At 36.5% G+C, this 11,106-nt stretch overlaps 1 long non-coding RNA gene and 1 pseudogene across 1 annotated transcript; both read right to left on the minus strand.

The window, feature by feature from the left end:
* Positions 1-734: 734 nt before the first annotated feature.
* LOC110346113 (uncharacterized) lies at positions 735-1,562 on the minus strand. Its single transcript, XR_002389955.2, has 3 exons — positions 1,490-1,562; positions 1,132-1,268; positions 735-955 (listed from the first exon to the last, which is right to left on the minus strand). It is a non-coding gene; the product is annotated as an uncharacterized LOC110346113 (long non-coding RNA).
* Positions 1,563-3,396: 1,834 nt separating this feature from the next.
* LOC101723217 (MAP/microtubule affinity-regulating kinase 3 pseudogene) lies at positions 3,397-5,316 on the minus strand (annotated as a pseudogene).
* Between the last annotated feature and the right edge of the window lie 5,790 nt (positions 5,317-11,106).

The following is an 11,106-nucleotide window of genomic DNA, read 5'->3' on the forward strand; positions in this document are numbered from 1 at the left end:
TAATTTGTAAAGTGGGTCCTGTACAAAAGCCAAGGGCAGAGCATAGCTGATTTCAAATGAAAACTATATGGAGAAGTCAGTATGTGAGCCAAGGACTGAGAAGAAGCATGAGTGCCACACTGAGGAAAAGGAACAGAGGGGAGCAGTGGGCTTGATAGCAGGAAAGAGCCATTATTTCAGATGTACGGAAAAGTGCATTAGAAGAGGCATTGGCACAAGCTGTGATTAGTTACAAGTTTTCCAGATGATTTTAAAGTTTAAGTTGTTCCATTCCATCTCAAATGAAATGAAGTCAAGTATCTCAGAGACTAAGATGTTGGAAATCCCACCGGAATGTGACATATGTGACGATAAAGTGAGAGATTATTAAAGAGGAAGACCTTTAACTAGGAACCACAATCTCGAGTGAATTAGGGTAAGGACCCTATAAGTACATGAAAATAAGGACATAGCTTTTTCTCAATGTCTACAGTTACAAAGATCCACTGCTATCTAGCTAGTTTACTTTTTTGTATTTGTATCAATCATAAATGTAGGTATTTGAAATATTCAGCTCAACTGTATAATAGAATACTCTTATCTGCAGTTTTGTTTTCTATAGTTTTCAGTTCCTATGGTAAATCGTGCCCCAAAACTATTAAATGAAAAATCCAGAAAGAAACATTAAAATTTTTTAATTGTGTGAGCTTTTGAGCAGAATGATGAGATCTTGCACAATCCTGCTTTATCTTGCCAGGGAAATAATCAACCCTTTGTTTGCAACCCATCAATTAGTCAGTAGCCACGTCACCTATCAAGTCAACTGTCACAAGATCACAGTGCTTATGTTCACATAATCTTTATTTTACTTAATATGCCTAAAGTGCAAGAGTGGTGATGCTGTCGAGAAGCTGTAAAGTGTAGTTTTAATTCTTTCTTCAAGTTCAGGCTTCCAATGTGGTTTTGGGATGTATACCTTGTGAAAAAAATAGGGAACTGTTATAGCAAGAACACTTTCCAATAGCTTTCTCTAAAATTTCTTTATATTCTGTTTGTTATAGCTAAAGTGGGATTTGCTATGCAAAACTATAGTTTTATGAAGTGAAATACAACCAAAAAAAAATTCCAAATACTGTACTTAGATGGCCTTACCTTCAATATTGCTCCCCATTTCTATAAAACAAATGTATGTTGACAGAAGTGAAAATTCAATGTATTCAGTATATTTTCTGTGCTTCTGAAGCTTACTGATAAACTTCTTCAATTCAATATAAATTATTTTAAACTATCTGAAAAAGTATAAAAATAATAAAAATGTATTATTAGCAACAGCTGCAGCAAAATGATTCAAGTAAAATGCTCTACCTTTTTATTTTAAAAGTAGGTAGAACAGAAATAAAAATAGAGCCAGAAAGAAGGAAAAAATACTTTCAATAACATACATTTTTAATCCATTATATGCTTCTCACTACCAGTTAAATATAACAATATTAACGAAGGTAAAACTCACCAAAGGTATCAGTTAATTTCAGCAGAGATGTGTACTGCCTTGTATTCTTCAGAGAAACGCAGCAGGGTTCACATGTCCAGTTCATGATATGGTTGTTGACGTGACCTCGACCTCAGAGGTGCATTGGGAATTCTTGCAATTCTCTAACATTAGATATGTCAGTGAAGTTGATAAAACAGAAAAAGAGGAAAAACAGATGTTCTAATGTGTTTTGCAACTTATCAAGCAAAAGGAAGAACAGTTCAGGCCACTTGAAAGAGGAAATGGATTGCCATTTAACTTTCATTTATCCTGTCTACCAACACTCATTTCCATTGCCCTACTATGGCCTTTATTTGTCATAGCCAATTATGTATAACATTATTACATTATTTTGTTACTTTGTATCAATAAGGAAAATCCTTCTTTTTTGTTTACTTTTTATTAGCCTGCTTTAATGAATACAATTAATGTGCCAAAAATGACATTGTGGGGAAAATATGTAGAGACAGATGATAGGTAGATAGACAGACAGACAAACAGACAGACAGTGAGAGAGAGAGAGATGGCATAGATACAGATACCCTATGTAAATTAATTTTCAGTGGAACAAAATCTAGAGGCATTTTAAAATCTGGCTAGTCTCAACATTTGCTTTACTGAAATACAGCCTAAAAATGATTATGTAAAGTAAAAAGTATATGATGAAAGCATTTCTTGAGTACATGATAAGCTAAACTCCAGAAGTTGTATTGAAAAAGCTGTCAAGATACTTTAAATTCTTAGTTGTAAAATAAGAACCAGAGTTCTGGGTATGGAAATAGGGAGGGAATGGTGTGGTTGATTCCTGACCTTCTATCAAATACTGAGTGCAAATAAAAGAAATATAAGTAGTTTGGAAAGGTGTTCTCTAAGGCAAGAGCTATAGATAAAATAAAGCTTCAGTGAAGATGACCCTGTGAGGTCATTCCCATTGTGCCATTCACTCTGAAGCTACACTGAGATGTTGAATGTGCACTTTCATATTATGCCATCAGTTGTGTCAGCATGACAAGGACAAAGAAGGTTGATAAACATCCATGATTTATAAGCAGAGGCAGCTATCCACAGCAATTATACTGTTTTAAGGCAACATGGTTTTTAAAAGTTTCAGCTGGGTTTACTGGAGATAAATGTTCTGTTAACCCTGAAATGTTCAATGCTACCCTAAAATTAAAATTTCTATAATTAAAATACTATTTGTACTTTATAGTTTTCAAATTGTCACACAGAAATCATAAGGTAGAGAAAAAGAAACATTTTGTTTCTTGAACAGGTAACTACATTTTAAATTTTAAAAAAATTTTTAGAACATGTATGAACTCATATGAACTGTATAAAGAGACTTGGGTGGTACTCTTCCCAACTATTTTCTCCTGGTATGATTTCCTAGATAGGATTAGTATTTTGGTCCTACCCCACCCCAGCAGTCACATATTCAAAGTTGAAGGCAACCATGTTTTCAGTGAATCACTATTTTCAAGGTAGAACCTGAGCATTTATGAAAATATAGAGGAAACAGTTGGCTAGCCTTCCATCAGGTTGGATATTTTTAGTTTCCTTTTCCTCACAGAGGGCTAAATTGGCATGTAGAAAAGATCTATTTGAAATATTCCATAATAAACACATTTTTTGAGACATGCAGCTAGTCAGAAGTATTTGACTACTAAAGGGAATGATCTTTCCATCTCCTTAACTAAGTCACACAACTTTAATATAGTGCATTGTAGAAAAGGCCAGCTTTCGCTCCCAGAGGTGCTCTTGTCCTCAGACTTTAATGTCATGATTTAGAAGATGCGATGTTACTGCCTAAATATTATTCTATACATTTCCATCAGTGCCAGGAAACCACCTTAAGGTGCTACTTAATTTACACCATAATTACTGGGTTAGAGCTTTAGCTCACTGGCAATTTTGGAAGCGATATTTTCGAAAGCTATGAATGTCGCAGATATCTGCTTAAACCAGGCGCCTTTCAGAGACAGTCTTGGCAGCGAACAGACTTCCATCTCCCACTGCACCAGGTTCCCGCAGAGTGCCCGTCGCCGTGGACTCCTAAGAGCAGGAAGTGCTCCTTCTGCTCGTAGCCGCAGTTATTGGCGCCCAGCACTTTGCGGATCTCACGCATCATGTCGCTGGGATTTATGGAGCTAGTGGTTTTCATGCTCCAGGTGAAGCACAGCGAGCGAGGCTTTGCTTCTGCGTTCTTTGCTTTAGTCCCTTTGCTCGGCGGACACATTGAGACGCCTTGTGGTTTTTGAAGTTAATTTACTAAAAAGATGAATGGAGCGTCGACTTCGAGATTGGGGCAGTGGCGTGCCTTTGTGGTGAAGCCCGGGAGAGGCAGGTGGGCCGTTATATGTTGCATTTCAGCGCTCTCGGGGCTGCAAAGTGCTACGAGTGGCCGTGCCTCGTGGGAAGTGGATTCGATCCGGGGTGATTGCACTGCTAATACTGTGGGTTGAAGCAACTGGAGTTCTCTGATCAGGAAAAGTGCTGTTCTTCTTGCCGTTCTGAATCACTGAGTGTCTGTCTGCAGTAGTTCTCTCAGTGCAAACATTAGGTGTTTCGCTTTGTGTTGCTACTGGGGACAGCAGGGCTTTTCTTGCACTCGGGAATGTCTGCGTTTCCAAGCATGGGGCTGGCTGGAGCGATTCCCTTTCCCCCCCACTGCACTGCTGCTGGATTTCCTGGAGGGAACTGCATCTTCTTTGTGGCCACTGTCTGCAGTGCTGGTCTGACTCCTCTTTGGACATGGAGCAACTGAAGGAATAGCTGGTCCAGCGCTGTCACTGTACCGCCTCTGCTTCTGGCTGGAAGAAACGCTTCTCTGCACTTTGTGGTGAGGAGACTGGCCGGCCAGTGCTGTTGCTGAGGTCGCTGCTTGGCCACACCTTAGCAAGCGAAAGGTTGCTGCTAGAACTGGAGCCACTAGCCTCCCGCTCAGAAGATTTTCTCCCCAACAAGAAATATATAGCTGTGATTTCACCATATTTCATTTTACTAAGAGATTCCTGAATTTCTTCTTGTAAATATCCCATTCCCACCATGCTCTCTATTCTTTTCTGGTCTGAGATGTTTAGTTCTGGTTCGGTGAATGGTTTACTTTCATCGTCCTCATGCCCTGCATCGATCGACCTGCCCTTTGTGATTTGCTCTAGAGTGCCACGCTTAATTGGGCTTAGCACCAGGAAGCATTTGAGAAGGTTTTCACAGTCTGTGGGAATGTAGAAAGGGATTCTGTATTTCCGTCTTAATACTCTTTCTCTCAGCTCCTTCAGATTTTGTCCGTGGAAGGGTAGTGACCCACTGACTAGAGTGTAGAGAAGGACCCCGGGACTCCACACGTCGACCTCCCGTCTGTCGTACTTCTTGCCCCGGAAGAGCTCTGGGGTTGCATATGGAGGACGACCATGAAACGTATCTAGTTTCTAATTTACTGCCAATAATAAATTCATTGCTAAAACCAAAATCTGCTATTTTAACGTTCATATCTGCATCTAACAATAGATTTTCAGCCTTGAGGTCGCTGTGAATCATCCATTTTTGGTGGCAATACTGCACTGCAGACATGATCTATCTAAATTTAGCTCTTTCCTTCATTCCTCCATGTGCAACCACATAGTCAAATACTTCACCTCCACTTGCATATTCCATGATTAAGTAGAGTGTCTTTTCAGTTTCAATGACTTCAAGCAACTTCACTATGTTTGGATGATTTAAAATCTTCATTATTCTTGCTTCTCTGAAGAGCTTCTGTAGACTCGCTGAATTCAACTGCATTTTGTCAATTATTTTTATGGCAACCTCTCTGCTTGTAAGGATGTGTCTTGTCAATTTCACTTTTGTAAAGTTTCCCTTGCCAATTGTTTTCAGTAGTCTGTAGTTTCCTATGTGAGGCTGTTCATCTACACAGGAAGCTATTGAGTTTCTACACTGAGCTCCAGAGAGCCCAGTGTGGGAAGTAATGTCTTGTTAACCCATCTCCATGCGAAGTGTGGTTCTCAGCGTCTCCTTCATTCACTGTGGGCAGCGGGATCCTCCAGGACAACTTAGTGCATTTCGCTTCTGCAGGTAGCAAGGACAAAATCAGAAGCGCCCGGCCCTGGGTGGTCAGCAGGCTGCGGGCCTCGCTTTAGATAGATCCTAGGCCTGGCCTGGGCCACAGCCCCGCCGGCCCAGGGGCTCGAGCTTCCCCTGCCCTGGCCAAGGCCGGAGCCCCGCAGGGGCAGGACCTATGGAAGGTATTTACTAAGGAAGATCCCTAAGAGTTTCCAATAGGAAAGTGGAAGTAGTTAATATCAGAGTGCCTATGATAGCAGGCACCATTCTAAGGACTTTAAAAATATTAATATATTTAATTCTTATAGCGATCAAGAAAGACAAATATTATTTTTCCCCATTAACTTTATTGGTATATTTTAGGTATAAAATACAGTTACATTCATCATTGGGATCTTGTACCTTTACATGAGTATCTTGGTTCTTATTTTTTTCCCCTTCCCTTGCCCTCCCTTCACCACCTCCATCCTTCCCCATTTGCAAAGACCTTGTTTCCATTTTTTTTTCCTCTTCTCATATTTTTTCCTTTCCCTTTTTTCCCCTCCCCTACCCCTCCAAATTCCCCTGCTATTTTAGACCTTTTCTTCCTGTTACACAGTATCAGTTATACATTTTTTAAATTACAATATTAAGATCTAGGAGACATTACCACAGATTTTACAGACTTTAAAAGGATATAGAAAGCATGTTTCAAAAAACTGTTTTGAAATAAATTTGACAACTTCTAAGAAGTACCTTGGAAGACAAATTAATGAAACTTATTCAGGAGGAAATATAAAATTAGAACAGCACCTATTAAAGAAAGTATATTCCTAGCTTGAAAACCTACCTATATGATAACAGCAGGCTCATATACATTTTAAATGATTAATTATAGCAATCAATTAAAGCAGAAAAAAGAAGGAACACTTCTCCCCTCATTTTAGGAACTTAACATTGTGCTAATCCTAAAACTGGATAAGGATAATAGAAGAAAAATGTATGAACATAGATAGAAATTTGTTTAACAAAACAATTTATTGGAAGTCAGATCTGGCAGTATGTAGAAATTGGTTTTGTTATAGGGATGGCAGTGTTGGTTCAGCATTGGAAGATCCACCGCCAAAAGTCATCATTTTAACAGAGGAAAGGAGAAAGCCATATGATCCTGTCACTAGTTGGAGAAAAAGTATTGGACTAAATTCTACAGCTGTTCATGGTAAAAGCTGTCAGGAGACTAGAAGTAGAACAGAAACTTCTCAACAGATTAAAGACATGTACTCCATACTTCGAGCGAGAACACCTTATATAAATGGAGAAGATACAATGCTTTCTCCTTAAGCTGGGGAACAAGGGCAAATATGCTTACTCTTTATCTGTCCATTAAACTTTGAAACCTAGTCCCCACCAAAATAGTCTGACAATAAAATGACACAACTAGGATAGGATTGGCACAGCAGAAGCAAAATCTTTACATGTAGATGAAATGATCATCTACAGAGAAAATACGAAAAAATCTCTAGGAGCCCCTAGAACTTGTACTTGAATTTAGTAGGATTAGAAAACACAAGGTATATATAAAAATTCAGGTCTGTATATACTTGCTATAAATGAAGAACTGGATATTAAAATTTAAAAGTTATGTAAGAGTACAAAGGACCTAGAAAAGTTAAAAACAAAAATAAAACAAAACCAGTGTTGGAAGACATTTAGTACCTAATTTTAAGACTTTTTCTAAAGCTACAGTAATCAAGGTAGTGTTGGTGTAAGGAAAGACATATAGATCATTTGAATAAAACAGAGAATCTAGAAATAGAACCATACATATATGGCCCACTGAGTTTTGAAAGATTATTTAACATTAACATTTTATAGAATAAAAACTCAATTCAAGAGCCAAGAAAAAAATAGTGTTTGCAGCAAATGGCACTAGAACACCGGGTATCCATATATAAAAAATGAACCTCAACCCTTTTTTTCCATACATGAAAATAACTTGAAGGGATCTATGAACCTAAATAAGAAAGCCTAAAAGTATAAAACTTTAAGAAGCAATTATAAGGGAAAATATTTATGAATTCAGAGTAGGCGAGAACTACCTAGTATACAAAAGACATGATATATAAGAGAAAAAAATTGATAAATGAGATTCCATCACAATTTAGATCTTTAAATGACATCATTAAAATGAAAAGTAGTCCTTAAACAGACCATTTTTCCAATGCATATAACCTATGACTGGAATATATAAAGAATTCTTAGAGCTCATTAATAGACAACCCAATTAAAATGTAGACATAAGAAGATGATAAATAGCCAGTATAGCACAAGGAATGGTGTGCAACTCTAGAATCAGAAAAATACTAATCAGACAATAATAAGATTGAATTATACACTCATTAGGGAGATGAAGTTCAAAGTTTTAAAAGCCTTGTCATGACTTTTTCTTTTTGTTGGATTCTGCCCTTTGCATTTAATTTGTCATGTCCAATGGATTCATTCTTCTGGGTTTCCTGGGGTTGTGATCCTCACTGTCTTTTCCTAGGGTATTGTCTAAAATTTTTGGAGTGCTGGTTTGGTATTCATGAAGTCCCTGAGGTGCTCTTTATCATGAAAGTATCTTATTTCTCCATCAATTTTGAAAGATAGTTTTGCAGGGTACATCAATCTGGGTTGGAGGCTGTTTTCCTTTTGGGCTTGAAATACATCACTCCAAGCTCTTCTTGCCTTGAGGGTTTGCATTGAGAAGTCTGCTGTGATTCTGATGGGCTTTCCTTTGTATGTGATTTGTTTCTTTTCTCTCACTGCTTGTAGAATTTTGTTCTTCTGTTGGATTTCTGGAATCCTAACTATTATATGCCTAGGTGTAGATATTTTTTGATTAAGGCTAGCTGGAGTCCTATATCCCTCATTTATCTGTATGTCAAGTTCTTTTCCCCTCCTTGGGAAGTTTTCTGTCATCACTTCTGTGAATAGTTTTTTTATGTTATCTTCACTCTCTCCTGTTTCTTCATTGACTCCAATCAGTCTTATGTTATTCTTCTTTGCCTTGTCTAGCAGCTGCTGGGTTGATTTCTCATGTTCCCTTACAATTTTAAAGCAATTTTTCTTTTCCTGGTCACTAATTGCAATCTTATCTTCTATATGTGAAATTCTATCCTCACATTGGTTCATTCTGCTCTGCAGACTTTCGATGGAGTTTTTAATCTCTTGGAAATCTGTTTGTATCTGTTTTATGGATTTTATTTGTTTCCTATGTTGGGATTCCATCATGTTCCTCAGATCCTCTATTTTTTTAATCTGTGTCCTCTCTAGATTTATTAATCATGTCTTGTACCATGAGCAAAATCTTTGGTGTTATCTGAGTAATTATTTCTGATTTCATTTTTCCCAGATCCTCTTTTGTTGCCAGTTCAGAGAATCCAGGTGGTTGAATATCAGATTGTTCCATCTCGTTTTCCTTTGGGGTTGCTGTAGGTGATCTGGAAGTCTGTTTTTGAGGCTTGTTTATGTGTTCTCTCATTTCCACGGGGGTGGGGGCGGGGAATGTGCTTCTGGTGCCCTTGCGGCTCACCTTCTCTGCCCTAGGAGCCTGGGATGGAGGTGGGGAACTTCCTTCCAGGTGCTGGGACTGGCTGAGCTTCTCTGTCCTAGGAGCCTGGGATCACAAATATTATTATTAAATTTTAGAAATAAAGTCAAAGAGATGAAGATAGATTAATTTGTCCAATTTCCCCAACTATGTAAATAGCCTAAACAAAGCAGTTATTGCAGCAGTTTGAAGTAAATAATACATAACTTTCTTTCACTATTCTAAAATTAAAGAATGTAAGAAATAGATGATAGAACCAAATGTATTTGATATATATTTTTAGATACTACAATATAGTAGATATATTTATAATTTTATTATATATCTATATTCATATTTAAAATCAACTTGTTCTTTAGAAGAATTAAGTCTTTTAAACATGTATGGTGGTTAATACTTTTTTTTTTTTTTGGTGGTTAATACTTTAATACCCATTAGACACATCTATCATTTTGACATATAGGATAACATATTCACAAGATTAGTTTACAGATATCTCTGGGATCCATTGTTATGTTTAACATACCTCCCAAAGTCACTAATTAGTTAAGTGACCACTGACAAGAAGTGAATCAATGAGCTAACAGTTTTGAATGTTTTCCATGTAGCATGTTTCGTGTGGTATCATAACATCAGAGAAAGAACTCTCTCAGATCAACTTTCTGTGGTATATGATTCCTTTCCCAAGGGACTTAACCATTAAATTCCTTCTCAATCAAAATTTGTCTTATCTCTTAGAATGGGAAATCCTGAGTGGCTTGCACCATATCAACCTACTTTTTCATTACCAGATACTGTTGCTTTATGTATCTTTTGGGAACCATTCCTGTATACAGTCAGTTTTAGAGACCAGTGGATTTCTGTTATATCTATCAGAGTAGTCCCTTAATTAAATCATGTCCAAAGGCACTTTAACCACAAGGCTGAAAATTTTATTCCATATTCCTTTTCTTTCCTCAAGTTATATTCAGACATGTTCATGGATCAACTGAACTTTTGCAATATCCTAAATATGCTTAAAAATTAAATAATTTAGACATATCAATAAGAAAACCAACAACAAAGATGGTTTTTATTTGATCATAAATATTTCACCATTATGAAATTCTTTATATATATTAAAAAGCAAAAATTGAAACTGCCTGAAAATTAATTTCTAAAGATAACAAATTTTGAACTAAATTGTGAAACATCATTGTCATGCCATTATTAAACTTTCTAATGACTGAAATCCAAATATGTTCTCAGCAATTCTGTAATGTAATTTCATTTAATTAGATGAATTCTTGATGTCTGGACAGGTGAGGTTCTTTTACCATCTTCTACCTGGGCTCTATCTCACTGGAATTGGTATAGGTAACACAGGGACTTGTCCTTTTAGTTTACAATTGGAAACTACTATAAACATAAAAAATAGAACATATATTAGGTTATATTTATGCAAGAATTTTTTTATCATGAGTGTATTAGCATTTGATAATTTGAGATAAGGCTTATATACATGAGTTCTTCAGGCATATATATCAATACAAATAAAGACACAGAAGGGATAAATGTGTGAGTAAACAGAAATAAATACTGAAAATTAATAATGCTCTGTGGTTTGAATTATAAGTACATGTAAAAGAAAAAGAAATATCCTGTTTCTAGTATTATTGAATAACCAGAAAAGATATAATTTATAGACAATTTTATTAACCTGAGTGTATGCTCATAAAAAGAATGTATGTTTTAATAATCTTTGGTGAATACAATATGATAACTGTACCAAGTTTAAAGAGGAAATGTAAAATAAGAATAAATGTTTGATTAATCTAGAATAGTCAATAAATGAGAGATAGAACATATACATAGGTCACACAGAAAGCAAACAGTAAGGTAATGGGAAATAATTACTAAATGAGAGATAATTACTGAATTTATCAGAGATTATATTAAATTTAATTAAACCACATAGGCCAATTTA

Source organism: Heterocephalus glaber, unplaced genomic scaffold (assembly GCF_053883595.1).
Source record: "Heterocephalus glaber isolate CG9 unplaced genomic scaffold, H.glaber_assembly_v1.0 deba00001457, whole genome shotgun sequence".
Taxonomy (NCBI): domain Eukaryota; kingdom Metazoa; phylum Chordata; class Mammalia; order Rodentia; family Bathyergidae; genus Heterocephalus; species Heterocephalus glaber.